Source organism: Sminthopsis crassicaudata, chromosome 2 (assembly GCF_048593235.1).
Source record: "Sminthopsis crassicaudata isolate SCR6 chromosome 2, ASM4859323v1, whole genome shotgun sequence".
Taxonomy (NCBI): Eukaryota; Metazoa; Chordata; class Mammalia; order Dasyuromorphia; family Dasyuridae; genus Sminthopsis; species Sminthopsis crassicaudata.
Window position 1 is genome coordinate 410,384,909 of NC_133618.1, and position 19,102 is coordinate 410,404,010.

The window sequence follows — 19,102 nt, forward strand, 5'->3', positions numbered from 1 at the left end:
TAAGAATATGTAGAAAATACAAAGGAAAATGCTTTTGTGTCATCTGCCTCAGGCAAAAAAGAACTGTATTTAGCCACAGGGGAGGACCCACAAAGCAGATGATAATTGGCCATAGTTATTAATTTTAACTATAGGCTCACAGTATGATAGGATCTACATGAACTAGCCATGTGACATAGTTCCTATCCTCTAGGTTGTAGAAAGCTTATAGTCAGACTTTATATATGACTCACATAACTTGAAGTTCTTCCTGCAGGTATTTCCAGACTCTTTAATGTGATGCTGTTTCCCCCTTTCCCTCTTCCTCCTCTTCCTTTTCCTTCTTTTTTTCAGTTATTTTGAACTTGTCTTAATACTGTGAATGTAATAAATATACAATCTCAAGACAAAAAAAAAGCATAGGGAAGCCTCTAACACTTAGAATATAGCATATTATAACAGCTTTTTATAGAGTTTTTATTATGTGGGTCACTTGAGTCATACCCAGTATCAGGCAAAGAATACTGATGTACCTAACATTAAAGAATGTACAGGAAATGCCATTCTGTACTGCAAAGAAAGTTTGATGTCTTTTATAGTGAAAAAAAAAAGACATCTATTTTACATAAAAAACGGTAGCTCTACAAGTTTGTGCTCAGTTTTATCACTTTCTTTGGTATTCTTTGTCTTTGTTGCTTTGTTTTCAGGGTCACCATCCTGCTAGCTAACATCACCTCCCTCAGTTTTTTCTTCCTTTGACTGCTGGACTAGGGAGTGGAGTCTCAAACTCCTAATGCTTTTAGGGAGGGATTAGGGCAGAAACTAGGTTTTTCTGTCTTACCCTATTCACCTCTGCTATTCTTCCTAGTTTCAACTCCACTGAAGAAGGCACACCTTTTTTTGAAAGCTATTGTCCCCCTCCATTAGATTGTAAACTCCTTAACAGCAGACTGCCTTTTTAAAAATTTAATTGTTTATTAATTGTTCCCTCAGCACGTATCACAGGACCTAGCACATAGCAGGTACTTAAATAAACTGAATTGTCTGAGGTCACAAGCCTCAGAGGTAAGATTTGCATTTGGATCCTCTGATCCCAGAACCAGTGCTAGTTCCACCAGGTTGTACCTTCTAGCTAATTTCTTTCACTACAGACTAAGTGCTTTGATGGCAGGGACCAGGTGGACCTTATTTTTCTCAGGCATATCTCCTCAGAGACAGATCTGCTTATGGTAGGAGTTTATGATCATTTGGAAGCCTTTGCCTAACTCAGAAACTGAAGCCCTATTTCATAAAACACTATGGCCTGTGTTTCCAAGACAGGAAGCCTCTTCTTAAAGGGGCTCATTTAGTTGTAAAGAAAAATGTCTTGTCAGGGGAAATTGAACAGTAAAACAGGGATCCTGGAATTTATGGAATGGGGATTATCTTTGTTGGGTTTTTGGAGTTGGGGATCAGGGGTGGTTTGTCTAAAGCAAGGTACTGTATTATATGACCCCTTGAGGTACCTCCAAGCTTCATGTCACTCTGATTTTATTCTTTGATATGACATCAAAGATTAACAGTGAACTTATCCATTCACCTACCTATCATCACTAATTAAATTTCAGATTGCCCTGGGCTTGAAGTTGCAGTAATTGGGCACCAATTATTTTCATAGGCATCATCTCTCATTTCATTTCATTTATTTTTTTTCCCTCAGACGTTGACACATTTAGGCTAGCTTGCTGTGTTAATTACAGTTCTTTTTCTTCTTCTTCTTCTTCTTCTTCTTTTTTTTTTTTTGACTTAAAATTCTGAATTTCAGGCATTTTCTTTCTTGTCCTGAATACTTCTTAGAATGGATGAAATAAACATCCTTTTCCTTCTTCAACTATTCCTAACAAACAGTAATTTGCTAATTCTCCTCTGCCTTGGCTAGCTTGTTTGTGCTCTTGTTTGTGCTCCACAGGGTCAGAGGAATTCTGGACTATCGTCTATTAGTATTTAAATTAGGATTGTAGATTGAGGATGATGGAAGGCTGTATTGGGGAGAGATAGAGGAATAACTTCAGGAGTACCAGATAATGGCTAACATTTATAAGATACTTTAAGATTTGCCAAGTTTTTATATTTATTATATTAAATCATTTGATCTTCACTACAACCATGAGATATTATTCTTATGTTATACATGTGGAAACTGAGTCTGAGAGAAGTTACATAACTTGCTTGGATTTGCACATCTAGTAAGTGTTTTGAGACAGGATTTACCACACATGTTTCTGATTTTAAGTCCAATGCTCTAGCTATCTCCCTCTTCCAAAAAATCACAAATTGAAGTAGGGGAATTTAAATAATTTTTCCTTTTCCTAATCCTATTGCTCTCTATCCCCTTTACTTCCCCCCCCCCCATTCCATTTAGAAATAGAAGTCTCTTCTGGAGAATTCTCAGCTTTCACTGAGTTACAGTGTTATTGTTTACAGTAATTTCTGGGACCTTTTTCCCTTTTTCTGTTCCTCCCTCACTCCTAATGAAAGAGTCACAGCTCAGGAATGAGGTTCCTGTCAGTTTCTGGATCTATGTGCTCCACAGCTGTCTATGTTGATATAAGACTCCTTCCACCCAGAACCACCCACAGATGCCCTGAGGAACAAATAAAGAGCAGGTGGATTTCTCAATTGTGAATACCAGTGTGTAACTGGAAAAATCTTCCACAATTTGTCTGGTTCACAAAGTAACCTGATGGATATATGGAAAAAAGCATACATCTACATATGTATATAATCTCTGGTCTTATCTCTTTCTTTGTCTCTCTGTCTCTGTTTTCCCTCTTTATCTGTCTCTCTCCCTCTCCCTTCCTCTTTCCCTCCCTCCTTCTGCCTCTGCTTTGTGCCTCTGTGCCTCTCTCTGTGTCTGTGTCTATCTCTGTCTCTCTTTGCCTCTCTGTCTCTGTCTCTCTGTCTCTTTCTAGTTCAGGATGTGTGTGTGTGTGTGTGTGTGTGTGTGTGTGTGTATCTTTCTCTTTTGTGTGTTGGTTTATTTGTTCACTTTGAAAAAGCTGATAATCTCAAGTACTAGAAAGGTTTGTTGGGAGGGAGAAAAAAAAAACCAAAGACAGGCAATTTAAAAATAAAATATTATATATTCTCTTGTCAATAGGTTTCAATGTTATAGGTCCTCACTGTTGCAAAGCAATTGTTTAATTTACCTCTTAATTACTTCCTAATGTATTCCTTATTCTCCTGAAGTCCCCCCCCACTCCTACTCTCCACTGACCAGTTTTCTTCCTTGCCTCTTTTTTTGGAGATTAACTCACTTTTTATTTTGTTGAGGAAAATGAAACCATCTGACCAACTCCAGGAAATGCCATCCAATGTGTCCCAAATCCTTGTTATAGCTTCACTCACCCCCTCTTCTTTCAAGCTCTGGGGCTGAGGTATCCTATTTTCTGCCAATGCTATCTATCTCCTTCATCTCTGACCTTGATTGATCTCAATCTCTCAACTATCCTACAGAACCTAGTTCCATAGATAATCTATTCTCTCTTGCATCTTTAGTCTCTCTTCTTCCACTGGTTTCCTCCACCTTTGTCTGTAAACTTTCAGCTCCTCATTCTTTTCACTATACCAGGGCTTCTTAATTTGGGGATATCTTAAGGGTCAGTAGGTATATTTCAAGAGTTTTAATAACTTGGATGGGAAAATGTTATATCTTTCAGTGTAATAGCTTTCCTTTGTAATCCTATCTTATGCATTTAAAAACATTATTCTGAGAAGTCTGAAATCTTCACCAAACTGACAGAGGGATCCATGAAACAGAAAAGTTAAAAATCCCTGCTCTTTACTCTGTTGCTTTTAGCCTTAGAATTCTAAATAACTCTTCATTGCAGAATCTCTCCTGAGAAAGACACAGAAGTTATGGGATTGATTCCAAGCTGGCTTCTCTACACTTGTATTTGTGTAAAAGCACTCACCTGACAGTCCATATCTTTGGCCAAGAATGAAACATTTACAGCTACTTCAAAAAAAAATAGTTTTCAAACTATGCAAATGGTTAAATAATGGGATCATTCTTATGCAATAAAACAAATTAAAAAACCTTTTTCTCCAACCTTCTATTCCTTCCAGGTCCTACTCTCATTTTACCCCTTCCTTTTCACTGCCAAACTTCTTAAAAGACTAGACAACAATGCTTGCTTCTACTCCAGCAAACATTGTTGTTTATTCTTTTAATTTGTTTTATTGTATAAGAATGGGCCCCATTGAATGCTAAATTTTAGTTCAAAGTTAGAAAAATGAACTTGTGACTTTTTCTCATCAAAGATCATGGATCTCCTCAAATCTATCCTGGCAGGGTGTGTCTCTAAAGGATCCATTACTGTGCCTAACAAATTTGTACCAGTCCCATGATTTCATTAGATTTGGGCATCATTCACCAAAGTAGGAATTAGTGGCCACCCTTGAGGGTTTCTGCTTGATCCCAAAAGGTATGTGATCAACTAATCAGAGAATAGGAAGCTCATTTATATAGAGCCTGTCTATAATATAATCCCAATAACTAATCCTGAGGCTTGCCTCCAACACTAGTTAACCTTCCTATTCTATTCCCTTCTGCTGCTATGTAAGCTTCTATTTATCACTTTCTGAGCTAAGAGTTGGTCCCTTAGGACCATTATATAATTCCACAGTGACAACTCATAGTAAGAGTTGTCACTGCTTTATTCAAATGTGATTGTGAAAACTCTCAGAATAACTATCAGGGGATTCTCAAATTAAAAAATTTGGAAACCATTGGCATCCAGAATAACCAATGATGAGACTCCGCAAATTATAGTTTGAAGAATTACTTGAGAATGCTAGTAAGTTAAGTGACTTGTTTAGGGTCACGCTGAAATGTGTGTTAGGATTTGAACTCAGGGATTTTTGACTCTGTGGCCATATCTTAATCAATTATATTTTGCTGCCTGCTTGGCACATAGTAGGTACTTTGTTTATTGACAAACTGAATATAAAGGATAGTTGTGGTTCCAGGGAGTGTAAGGAGCTTTTACTGGCTCATGAAAGCTGATAAATTGTTAGTGAGAACATTTATATCTCAGAAATTCACATACAGTACAAATCAGGGCTTGACTTTTTGGAATTCCTACACTTAAGAAAATGATGGGGACATCTTATTAGTTAAGAATCAATAATGCAACTTAATTTTCATTAATATTTATTATTTAATCTTCATTATTAATATTATACCATTTGTTAGTAATGTAGATTAAAATTTAAAGTGTGCCATGTGTACATTTTTTTATTAAACATTTAACAGCACCTGCTTGGCTTGCAGTTGGTGTATTTGAAGTTGTTGAAAATGTGTAGCAGTCATAACCTGGGGTGAATAGTCATTTTTTCCAAGGAAAGTGCCTCTGTACAAATACAGCTGCAGTAGAACCAGCATGAGACTGAAATGCTGGAGAAACTGATGCAAGATAGAGATTAAAGAGTTTTAATATTTTATTTATTGGAGAGCTTAATTGATTGACTGGACAGGACTCTCATCTCAAAGTATTCAGTGATGAATGTGAGACTCCCAGTTTTTTTTAATAGGACTCTAGTAAGAAGAGAAACAAAGGCAGGAAGCAAAGAGTGGGAAGTGTCAGGACCATAAATTTGGTTCTAGCAGGATGGGGGAAAAACTATAAATTCTTACTAGGAAGCGTCAGGATGTTTGAACAAACAAAAATAAAGATATCAATTAGGTACCTGAGATAGTCTTATCTTTTGAAATGTTTAGCGTGGGTGGTATAGCCCTAATGGACAGGAAAAAGGTGAGGGTTACATACTAACTCAGGACAATGGAGATATAATTCAGGGAAACTAATGCAGGGAAACTGAGGCAGAACAGTTCAAGGAGACTGTGGCATAACTTTCCACATTCTCTCTTCTGAATATTCAAATCATTGAATCACCTTTCCCCAGATATCCAGGAGGTTTTAGCATCATAATTTTGACCAATTCTATATAAAGCAAATAAACCAAAAGAACTCATATGACAAGAGTAAGTCTCTCCCTGACAAACCTAAAGTTAACAGCTGTAAAAAGGCTCCTTTGTTGCAAGCATGTCAGGTCCTCTGCAGTTCTGTAGTACCATCTCAGCCAGAGAATCCAGTTTGAGATGGACAGTTCACTGTGAGTTAGGTGGTCTGCAGTCATTTGTGCACTTAACTCAGTCTCTGCTTATAGAGCAGCAGGGCTCAAGGGTTCAAGGCCCATTCAGAGGAGCAACCCAATCCAGGGGAGAAGGGTGCGACTTGGAGTAGCTCCACCTGTCCCCGCCCAGAGGAATAGACAGGGCTGTAGAAAAGATCAGATTTCAGAGCAGAGCATAGTTAGACCATCAAGGCAGGTAAACCCCAAACTTTTAGATCCCTGATATCAAGCTACAAGGTCCTTTGTGAAAGCTGAAATACTAATTAAGGACCTGGGGTTATAGGATGGAGAAACAGATCAGAGAGACTGTCAGTCCCAAGACAGGTGTCTGATTTCTGGTTATTTCTAAAAAACAATCCCCAAAACTGAGTCTGTCAGGGTAATTCTAACAGAATAAAGGGTTCCAAGGCTAAAGCATAATAAAAATGGGAAAAAAGGACTGTTTAAAAGATTTCCAAATTCAATCTGAACTAGTGAGACAGGGAGTGGGGCAGAAGTGCCTAAGGCAAAGTGAACAGGAGCTAAGAGTTCCCATTCTTTCAGGTATTTATGAGAAAAATATACCAGTTTCCCCAATTTTCTATCTCTTCCTCCTCTTTTTTTTTCACAGAAAGGAATTACCAAATAACCATTCCTACATATAAATCCCAAGAGTAAATCAAAATTCCTATTCATAACAGATTAATACAGTAAGTTTTCTAAAAACCCCTCAAATATAACAGTAATAAATGACCCAATCAGGGTTTAACAGTCATTCATCAACCATTCCCAAATTCCTCCATATCAGTTCAAAGTACAAGAGAAGCAGGGTCCATGGTCTCATTCAAAAACTGCTTCAGGCTGAGAAGTGGTTGGAGGTTCTCATTCCTTGCAGGAGGTGGGTATACTGTGGTGTGCTGACAATAAAAACTGATCTAGTTCCGAGAAGCAAGTCAATATCTATAATTTGACAAAAATCTAGAGCAACAAAAAGAAGCCAAATCTAACAAATAAAAGGTTAGAACAGTCTGAGACAGAAAAACTTGGTTCATAAGACTGTTGCAACATGTAAAGAGCCAGCAGCTTCCTATGTGAAGAGATGAATTTGCTTTATAGGACAGGCAAATGGCTGTCAGCTACATTCCCAATAAACAAAACAAGCAGTTAGGTCTCACAGACCACTGTTAATTGTCCTCTTATCATTTAGAAACCTTAAAAAATATTCTGTAACAGATAACCAGACTAAATACTTCTTTGCCTAAGTATTTAGGATATAATGATTACATATAACCAGACTGGAAACGGCAAGGTTTAATGTAACTGAATTGCATTAGCAGTTTCTATTGACCATTGTCTCTGATCAGTCACAGGAGGAAAAAACAAATGCAAGAACATAACTATAACATAACATAAGCAATTAAAACTCAAATTCCATCACATACAGGATAAAATAGCTTTAACCCAAGTTTTATTCCAATCAATTGTCCCACTAACTGTCAGAGGGTGGAGCTCTAAAACTCCCAAATAGCATTAACTACAAGACCAAAAAATTTTACCTTCAATAACAAATCCCATTAATCAAAGTTTCAAATAAATCATAAACAGGTATTTACCATAAGCTTATATTGATAACAGTAAGAAATTTGTCCCAGTAAGTTCACAGCTTAGAACAATTATCATATCTAAGTAGATGTTTCATAAGTGAACATTATACATACAAACCAGTTTGCTTTTAAAATACCCAATACATAGAAAAATATCCCAAATTGCATATTATCCATAACAGAAATATTTTCAAAAAAACAAAGAAAAAAAATCTCCAAAAGCCCTTTAAATAATCTCAGGATGACCCAATAAAATCAATTAAAACTTATACAGAATATCCAAAATCCCCACTCAATTTCTTTTACACAGAAATCCTTCCGTTAAAAACTTTTCTCTGTCTTTTTGTACTTAATCATTCTCTCTTTTCCTTAGCTACATACCTTAAACAATCTCCAACAATTTTCCTAACTAGATGCTCCATTGCTAAAGTAACAGAAAGCAGTGTGTGTGTGGGGGGGTGAGTTGAATCTTTACCTTTGAAGACAAAGGATCTTCTTCCATTTTTCTCTTCCCCACCTCTTCTTCCTATTCCCCAAAACCTCTCTTACTTCCTAAAATCATGCAAACCTTTAATTGCTCCTACAAATCAAACCTTCATAAATCACTTGCATTCTTCTTTCCTTTTTCCTTCAAAACCTGTAAGATTCACACTATAGTGAATAGCTCAAAACTCCACAAAACCCACATGTCCAGCAGAGCTGGATTTAAAGCATAACTTATAAAGATAACAGATAACTCAATATGTTTCAGAAGGGAACAAACTCTGAATCAAACTAAATACAGGGTTTTTACAAAAGTTTTTTTTTCCCTCCTGCCTGAGTGTTCTTCTGATAGCAATTAGCATTTCTTATCTCTAGAGATTTATTGTCCAGCCTCTTTGACACCAATCACGTTAAATAATTTTTAATGATCACCACTGAATCATAGAACATATAGCTGTAAATGTCCATAGAATCCTATCCCTTCATTTTGCAGATTCATGAAACATGATGCACCAAGGAGGAAGGCCAATTATTATACCCACCTAATAAATTCTTTACTGGTTTCTAAAAAAGCAAATTAACAGCATTTCATTCATTATCCAAAGATACCAGCAATCTGATCCCTTCTCTTATCTTTCTTCTCTCCCCCTGCTCCCCAGTTAAAACAGTTTTTTACATTTCTAAATTTTATTGTAATTAAAATATAAAAGCCATTTTCAGCTTTTCAACAATATAAAAGCTAGACAGAATATTCCATTTAGCCCTCAGATTTTCCAATCCATGCCACAAATTAGTGGTACTCACATACTGAGTCAAAATCCAAGGAAACCTCTTTCTTCATCCTCCTCTGAATAGGCTACATTTTGATGTTTCTTTTGAGTCACACAGATTTAACTACATTACCTCAAATGATCAATAAAGCAATCCTAGGAAGTAGGAAGTGCAAGTTTTCCTGTGTCATCAATAAGGAAACTGAGTTACAGAAAAGTGATTTACCTATATATCATAGCCAAGATTCAAACCTTGATTTCCTGACTCCAGCAGTGGCACTTTCCCCACTTTACCTTGGCCTCTCTGATTTTTCAGTTTAATGAAAGGCAAAGGATCTTGGGAAGGAAGATAACACAGGAAATCTCTTTATTCACAGGAGTTTAGCTGAAAAGGACTGAGTGGGATGGTGATGAAATTTTCTCAGAATTACAGAGATGTTTATGCTGGGAAAATACCTTTTATTCTAAAGGGTCCAGAATATTCGGTATACTGCTTTATAAATCAAATTGTTTTTGATAATTATGAGAACAGTGTGACTGACATGAGGGCGTATATACTAGAGCATCCTGACTGACCACAGGTGTATTCTAACCAGAGCATCTTGACAATGAAATCATATTTCCTCATGTCAAAACTAAAAAAGTTATCGAAACCTCCAAATTAAAAGGGAAAGGTCATCGCCTCACCATCTGGCAGGATATGACATATTGTGGGAAACATATTTTTCCTCACTACCTGGTGGGATGTGTCACGTTATAGAAAATACATTATTCTCTTTACTTTTGTGCTGAGATAGATTTCTTCGAATAGATTGTAACTCCTGAGACCCAATAGATGGGTTGAAGGAGAAGTGGGGAGGGGGAATTTGCAGTTAAGGTCTATATAATCTGCTTTGCTAAAATTACAGACCCACTTCTCTGTTGACACTACCTTTGGTGTTCAGAGAGTGTTCTTTCTTGAGAAAGCTAATAAACTCCTTTTCACTGCACTTATCCTGAGGCTCTGAAGTTATTGTTAAGAATCGCTGTTTCTCACACAGTTCCACAGAGACTATTGGGTCTAATCTCCTTATTACAGATGAGGAAAACATGGACCAGACAAGTTAACTAAACCACAGTTAAATAATAATAATAACAACTAGCATTTCCATGGTGCTTCAAGGTTTGAAAAGTATTTTTTACATGTCAGCTAATCTGATTCTCACAACAATCCTGTAAGGTAGGTACATTTATGATCCCCATTTTACCAAGAAGACAATTGAGACTGAAATAGGTTAAATGATTTAGTTAAGGTCACATAGACAATAAACAGCAGGGTCAGATTTTGAATGTAAATATTTTGATTCCAAATCTATGTTGTTGTTGTTGCTTTTACTCTATTTAAGATGGTAATATACAGCTTAAATTCCTTTTATTTACCCCCTCTAGAGAGAAATGCATCTTTAAAGTTGTCTCTTTTTAGCAGTCTTCTGCTTTTGTTTACTAGCAACGTAATTAAGTTGATTCTAATTAAGCATGAATACATTGCATGCAAGAAGCTCTACCACTCTTTTCAGAACAGAAGGATAAACAAAATGTTTTTCAAAGCCTTGAAGGACAGAATATAATAGAGGCAGCCATTTACATCTGGTGGCTTCATTTATATTTTATATTTATATTTTCATTTGAATAAACCTTGATTAAGCTTATGCTGTATGAAAGGTAGTATACTAGGCACTGAAGAACTCAGATTTTTAAAAAATGACATTTTTCTTTACCCTCCAGGAGTTTACATTCTAGTAGGAGAGGTCTTTGAGGGCAGAAGTGAAACCAATGAGTGGGAGTTGCTGAAAGGCAGTTGAGGTTTGACATCAAGGAAACCTTTTTTAACAGTTGTTGCTTTTTAAAACTAGAATGCCCAAATTTGGCTCAAGGAGGTTTCCAAGTTGAGAAAGGAAGGAAACCTCAGAGATCACTTAGTCCAGTGGGATCAAACTCAAAGAAAATCACATATTAACATTATTTATGCTTTATTGTATTTTTATTTATTTTGATAAATATTTCCCAATTATGTTTTAATCTGGCTCAAACTGTTTAATTCTTTGGGATGATAGTCTATTCTTTTGGGGGGAAAGAAGGGAAGGAAGTCTATTCCTTAAGAGGAAATAAGAGGTCTAGAGAATGTCAGTGTCTTAGCTCAGATTACACAAACTATGTAATGTGCTAAAGGAAAAAGAGAAGTATTACTGTTCCAAGAAATTTGGGGTAGAGGGACCCTAAAATTTCAAATTTAGAAGTGGTCTGAAGGGGGAGGGGAACTGTTCTCTTTAAGATTATCACTCTGAGATTGTGTCTCCTTTGATCAGAATCTCCCAGGCTCCAAGGAGTCCAGACAGAGCCCAAACCTTTCAGAATAAGAAAATCAATTTCCAAAGAAATTCTAAATTTTCATTCAATTGAAGAATCCTGATCTGATTTGTCCCAGCCCCTCAACCTGGTCTGATCTGCTGGGGTTGTCCCAGCCCCCATCAAGATACCCAATATAGCCTCTTCCTTCAACTAAGGTCTTTGCAGATGGACCTAGGTAGCTCACTCTCAGCTGCCAGGATCATTCTGCCCACTGTATTCTCAGTGCCAAAATTCCATTTTCCAATAGATCTGCCACTATAGAAGCCAGTTTCTTGGCAAACTAATTTCTATCCAACAATAAACTTTGATTTTGCAACTAATAATTTGGGAATGAGTGAATTCTTTCACTCTAAACCTGCAGCTGATTTAAAGGGCATTCTTAACAACTCTCTTATTGCCACTAACTTCTTGACCACTAGGAATTGAGACAACTCAAACCATATCAGATCACTGTGGGTTCAGTTGCTTATAGTATACAATGAGAGTTCACACAAAACATTTTCTCATTTGGTTTTCACAACAGGCCTGTGAGATAGATAAATGTAAGTGATTAATTCTAATAATCCTACTTTAGAGATGAAGAAACTAGATCTTGGAGATCCTACAGCTGCTATCAAATAGTCTGAATTTGAACTTTTGACTCCAAATTTTGTTATTTGTACCTTGTTCTGGATGAGAATGATGACATCAGGAAGGTGATGCAAGTAAATTGGATTTAAGTGAGGGAGTACTGTGCAGTCACCAGTCTTACTTTCTCCTCCAGTCATCTGGGTCCAGTGGCCAGATATAGAACAGGATGACTGGAGATGGCCCTAAATGCAGTGGGAGACCTTGGCCTTTTTTAAGCTAAGGCCTTTAACAGATTTCAGTTTGACTGAAGCAATGTCCAATCAATCAATGATTAAGGCTATTTAAGAAATGAGGCAGAGAATGGCTTCTTTTAGCTAGTCAAAAACCCCCAATAGAAAACAATCTGGGAGAGGAAGATCCTCAGGGTTTCTGGACATAGAAATAATTGCTATTTATAGTCACTCTGAGCCAATCAGGACCCAAACTATTACCAAGTGGGGCTTGGCCTGAGACCTATCCTTGTTCCATGAGAGCTAAGGTTTTAAGGCATTGTCTTAGCTTGTAAATCCAAGATATCTGATTAGGTTTCAGCATTCAAAATTTATATTCCTTTGCTCAGAGTACTCTATGATGCGGGCGTAGCCCCCTTTAAGATTCCTTGTCTGCTCTCCAACTTCCTTTGGGACCGACCTTTTGTGTTCCATGGGGAGAGATCCTATCTGAGCCAGTTTTGGGCTTGTACCCAGCCCCCACAGGATCTGAGCTGGCTTGGATTTTTTCAACCCCCAATTATCTGCTCAGGTTTCCCCAAAACAGTTTCTTCCTTATCTGAAAAGCATGCCAAAAATTTGGCACTGCCCTAGGCTCCTTGAAGCAATAAAAGAGCCTAGGTGGAATCATCCCTTGTTGGAGAGTTGAAAGATGCCAGCATCACACTCTCTGTCCTGCCGCTTTCGGTGTCTTCCTCTATCTAATGCCTTTTACTAAGCAGACTTTAACCTTGCTTCCAAACCTTGCAATAAACCTCTTTTTATCAATCTAGGTTTTCGAGCCCGTAAATTCATTTACAGGGGACTCTTGCCGCCACTAGGCCTGATTTAACTTTGTATCCTTGTGCCGAATCCTAAGGGGGTTGTAGGGGAGCTCCATGTGACTCCCGTACCCCAATCCTGCCACTAGACGTAATCTTAATCCTATTGAGGTATATACTTCCTCATTAGGTATTTACCTCATCATTTTGGTTCCCTGTTACCTCATTACTCTATGATATCCTATGTAGAGAGAGGGAGAGAAAAAGAAAGAAGAAAGAAAAGAAAGACAAGACTTTTTAGTTCTCTGGCCAAAAAAGAAATAATTGCTATTTTTACTCACTCTGAATCATCAGGGCTCAGTGGCCAAGTAGGGCTAGAGGTGGGACCTATTGTTGGCCATTCAATGAGAGCTAGAATAATTTGGGTTTAAGACATGGTCCTTAAGAAAAAAATCTAGTCCTGTGATATTTTGGGAGGTTTTGGTGATGAAAACTTAAATTAACAAGGTGGGGAAGTTGTTGTGATGTAGTAATAAAGGTACCAGAAGTGGTAATATGAAATACATTTTGGGAGAATTAGTGATATGGAGCAACCATGACAATTCTTCCATCATGGTGACAAAAATTTTGCTATTTACTATGTAAAACAGCTCCCAGGCTTAAACCACTATGACTAGGGAAGACAGAGTCATACTGAATGATCAACTAGTTCTGGTGGGAGGAGGAGGACAGGATTTTTAAAGTGTCAGGAGAGTAGGAGGAGTGGGGTGGCAGGATCTAGAAAGTAAAAAAGAGAAACCCAGAAGAATCTGGGTTATCTAAAGATATGCTAATCAAGACAAGTCCCTCCAACCTCTGGGCATCTTTAAACAACCTTTGAGATATTGATTAGCATATCTTTTTGACAAGTCTGCCAGGTGCATTGCATCTAAGGATCCTCCTTGTATCTCCCACTGAGCTTCCAAATTCTTCCCTGATATTCCCTCCTCCCTTGAGAAACCCCCAAGGTTGCATTTCTCCTATAAAAGATATGCTCAGGATGAAGATCTTTGCTAAGTCTTTTTCAAGGGTAAGCTTCTATGAGAAATTATCTCTCCCTCCTTGGTGTTTTTTTTTTTTAATGGCATCTTTCTCCTTACTATTGTTGACTTTGGCTAGTCTGCTACACTTCTCTTTGGATTTAACCTGCCAGTTAATGGTGTACTCACACCTCATAGTATATTCCTTCAACAGATTTTTTTCCAGACTCTTTTCCTTGGTAATCTTATTGCTCTCCCAAATCTATTTCATATTTACCACTCTTGGTGCCTATTTTTTTTTTCTGTGACTTCTTTTCCTAAAATAAATGTCCACTTTTTGGCCATTGTGAATAAATATGATCATTTTGAACTAGTAATTGCTATCAGTCAGGGTAGCTTCATTCTGTAACCTAGGTGGGTCTAGCTGAGTCTGGAATTGGAAATACCAATTCCATTGAATTGGAACAACACCCATTCCATTCTAAGATTGTCTATTCAATTACAAGTGAGTCTAGCTAATTCAAGCTGAAATCCAGCTTTTAGATAAAAAGAGCCAACTTGGAACTCCACCCACTAACCCCCCCACTAGTCCCCTTTGGCTTCTGTTACAAAAGAGATAATCTAAAACCCTCTCTTTGCAGAGGAGCTAAAATGCCAAGGAAACTCCCTTTCTTCCTGGCATGGCAAGCCTCTGCCCCTGGATTGATATTTTCTTCCAGCACTACCCTCTTTATCCTCACCTATTTCCCTAATGAGACTTATGCCCCTCTGTTGGGATCTTTCTACTAGAAACTTTACTTCTCTGCCAGAACTCCTCTACTACTTTACTTTCTGTCAGCTCCTTGCTACTTGTTTCTGTTCATGCATGGCAAAAGCTGACTTCCCAATGCCAATAATAAACCTCTTTTTATGAGTCTAGCTTTTTCAGGTTCATAAATTCCTTTACAGAGAATCTCTGCGCTGCCAGAAGGGAGTCCCCAAAACTCCCTACTCATGCGCTGAATCACAAGAGGGTATGGGGAGCCAAACCTCTCCATTTGGTTCCTTGAACCCTGAACCTGCCACTAGACATCATCATTTAACTCCCTGATTACCAGAAGCCCTAATCTCATTTTGGTTCCCTGAATCTAATCTCATCATTTGGTTCCCTAACCACCCTAAATCTAGACCTTATCACATTTTGGTTCCCTGACAAAAGGGAACCCCAAAACCTAAGCCTCATCATGACCTCATCAACTCTATGGTATTAAGAAGGATCAATTGAAGGAGGAAACAAGTAGAAATGGGAAACTGTGTTAAGAGACTTTTGTTATAGTTCTATTGTTACTAGAACAACAAAAAAATACTTAATTTAGAATGTTTAAAACTGAGCTCATTATTTCCCTCTAAAAACTTGATCTGACATATCCATGAAACACTCTCACAGTCAGTTATTTGCTCAGTTTTATCAATTTTATCTTGTATTGTTTTTCCTGTCTGTCTTTTCTCTAGGACTCCAAATCTTGACATTTTTCTACTAAATCTACACCAGGCTGACTTTTGCCACATGAATTATAAGCATACAAATGTGGGTGTGTTTATACATATGTATATATACACATTCTCACATATATATATATATATATATATATATATATATATATATATATATATATACATATATTTACACATATACATATATGTATTTGAATTTGCATTCATTATTAATGTTCTTTGTAGAATAGTAGAGTTGGGATAATCTATAGGGAGTTTGTTGTCTAACTTCTTTTATTTTGAAAATGAGAACCTTGGTCCAGTTAATAAATTAATTGTTTAAATAATTGCTCCAGGTCTCTTGATGGTAGACCTGGGGTTAAAAGAAGAATAATACCAGGGAAATTACAGTAGATATTTGGGTTTAAAACTAGCTTGATCTTGATTAAGTCCTTGAATATCTCTGTTCCTATAACATGAAGGAATTGGACCAGATGACCATCCTGTGAAGTCCTTTCCAATCTAAGTCTAGGATGTTGTTTCAGGTGACTCTCATATACTCGCTGCATATCCAGGAGAGACATAGAGAGTAGACTTGAAGCAGGGGCCAGACAAAAAATATAGGAATAGCCCTGGCAATAAATTTCAGACAAATTATTCAGTTTATGCTGCAGAGAATACTGGACTAGAAATAAAATAGGGTATTACAAAATTGTAGAATGTTGGAGTATAAAGACTCCTTGGTTATTTGTCCTTCATTTTCAAAGAGGATGACATCATGGGGTGATGTCTTCACTTATTTGTGAATTGGATTTAAGTGAGTGAGAGCTGCACAAAGTCCTCACCTTCAATCTTTCTTCCAGAGTCATCAAAATCCAGTGACAATACAGATAATTGATGGCAGCCCAGGATGCAGCAGTTGACATGGGCATCTTTGTCCCTGACCAAGTTCTAAGAACTTCATAGTGCCTTCTTTAGCCTCCTTCATGGCCTTTGAAACAAATTGTTTTCTTCTGCACATTTCACAGGAGAAAGTCTTCCTATGCTTGGAGTAGATACTCTCTTAAGTCATCTTAGACTTTGAACCTCTTTAGTTACTCTCAAACTGGTTTAGCTTGTCTGTGGAGAGAAATCATCTTGCTCATTCCTTATGTGTTAAAACCAGAAAGTTGGTTTCGGAAAAGTGAAGTCATGTAGATTGTAAAAAGAAATTATCTATTCACTCAGTTTCTTTTATTCATCTTTAAAATAAGTGGGTTTTGGTTAGACTAGGAAAGTTCTGAAGCCATGACTAAAATTCTCTGCTTTTTTATGCTTTCTAGCTTTCAAATTCCATGATTTTATGCCAAGTGGTACAATGGTTAGAGCCCTGGACCTACAGTCAGAAAGCCCAGCGTTGAAATGTGGCCTCAGACAATTAATAGCTTTGTGATTCTTTACATGTTATTTAACCTCATACTCATATGTAAAATAGATATTATAATAGCACCTATATCACAGGATTGTGGTGAAGATCAAATCAGATGATATTTGTAAATTTTCTTGCAAACTTTAAAATAATTATATAAATATTAGTTATTATTTATTGCTATTACTATTTTATAATTTGGGTTTTCATATTTCCCTTCACACCCTGATAAGTGATCTTTGGGGAACAATGGGTATTAGATTTCTTTTAGTCTTGATATATATCTTGCCACTGGACCCAGATGACTCCTGAGGGGAAAGTGAGACAGGTGACTTGCTCAGCCCTTCCTCAGTTAAATCCAACTAACTTGGATGCCATGGCATCGTCTTCTTGAAGTCCACCTGTTTGAGAACAAAAGACAAACAATAACAACAAGTCCTTACAAAAGTATAATGAAGCTCTGTCAATGATTTCTGTGTTACTGGCCCTTTAATTGTTATATCTCATTCATATGCATGCTCTGGGCTGTGATTCCAGAGAAACAACTTTCTTCTTTCCAGGCATATTTAACTTAAACAAAAGTAACCTTTATTACTCGATGTTCAAAGTTTCATCTCTTTTTTTCTCTACAAAACGCATTTTTATTTCTTACAAAGTCCTCCATACTTGCATGCTTAATTTGCTAGAATTTCAAAATGTATCAGGTAATATCAGACATTAATTAATTAAAATATTAATGCAATGAAATTTTATGAAGGGTTTCTTCCTCCCTCCCTCCCCCCCTGCAAAAACAAACCAAACCAAATCCCAAACCCTATTTTAAAAGATGACTAGAGGAGATTTTCCTTTCAGAATAATAAGTTTGAATGAAGAAACTGAAGATGTTAGACCATGGGATTTACTTAGACATTTACTTATTAAATTAACCTTTGGTCAGTTTAATAAAAGATTAAATTTGTATGGTTCATTTTGTACTTGTCTATTCTAGCATTCTTATAATAAGATCAAAATCACTGTTATGCAATGTACATATCCTGTTGTGCTCTTTGACAGATTTTGCCCTATTCAACACTGGTGATCTTGTGGGAATAGATGTTCTTTTTTGTCATTATTTCATGGTTTTTATTCTCTGATTTCCTTGAAGCTGAACAATTGGTGACTGAGATAACCAATTAGACTATGCTTTCTCTGATCATTTTTGGAGACTTCTTATGACCAGTAAGGATTTCTTGCCTTTAATTGCAACTTCAAATGGATTGACTTCTAGTATATATCTATAACCTATATTATATATCTATTTAGATAGAGCCATATCTCTATGTAGATATATAATATAGGATATAGCTATATAGCTATAGCTAATAGATATCTTACAAATGTATAAATATATTTAGATATAGATAAATATAGGTAGATCTATAAACTTATATATCACTCTATATCATATCTCTATTTGTGTGTGTGTGTGTGTGTATGTGTGTCTGAGTTAGCAACTCAGTTACACCATGAAGCTAATAGTACCAAGTTGATATTTTCATGTAGGTCATTTGTCTTTAGTCTTCAATAGTTATACACTTTGAGGAGGCTGCATAATATAGTGGAAAGAGCACTGACTTTGGAGTTAGAAAGTTTGCATTCAAACATTCAAAACCCTCTTCTAATATCTATTCTTTTTTTTTTTTTTTAACCCTATGGAAGTTAATTTTTTGTGTGTGTGCAGCAACCAGAAGATTTTGATGAGAAAATGACCTGAGAGAGCATTCTTAGGAATTCTTAACCTGAGATCCATGAACTTGTTTTTATTTTAAATATTTGACATAACTATCTCAATATGATTTGTTTCCATTGTAATCTATGTATTTTAGGTATTTAAGAATATTATTCTAAGAATAAGTTAATAGGCTTCACCAGATTGCCAAAGGGAACTATGTCACAAAAATGATCCAGAATCCCTAGATCTTGCCCACCTCCCTCATTTTCTAAATGAGGAATCAGAGGTTCATAAAGGTTAATTATCTTGTGTAAGGTCACCTAGGCAGTGGTAGGAACAGAATCACAAAACCAGGTAGAAAGGACCATACAGATAATCCAGTCCTATTCCCCCAGTTTGTAAATGAAGAACTTGAAGTCCAGAGAGATTCCAGAATTTGGCTGAAGTAATGCCATATTTATAACTAAGCTGGCACTAGAATTCAGGTCTCCTGGCTCATACTCCAGGACTC

At 36.7% G+C, this 19,102-nt stretch overlaps 1 protein-coding gene across 11 annotated transcripts in view; it reads right to left on the reverse strand.

Annotated features, from left to right (window-relative positions):
* The window catches only part of ATP10B (ATPase phospholipid transporting 10B (putative)), a 296,022-nt gene that overhangs the window by 138,582 nt on the left and 138,338 nt on the right, over positions 1-19,102 (reverse strand). For 2 of the 11 annotated variants that reach the window (XM_074291989.1, XM_074291990.1), the window contains exon 3: positions 234-355. The exons of 8 other annotated variants lie outside the window; for them this stretch is intronic. The gene's annotated coding sequence lies outside the window, so the exon portion shown is untranslated. Of the gene's footprint in view, positions 1-233; positions 356-5,278; positions 5,412-19,102 lie in introns of those variants that run through there. One more of the 11 variants, XM_074291993.1, reaches the window with a different exon arrangement.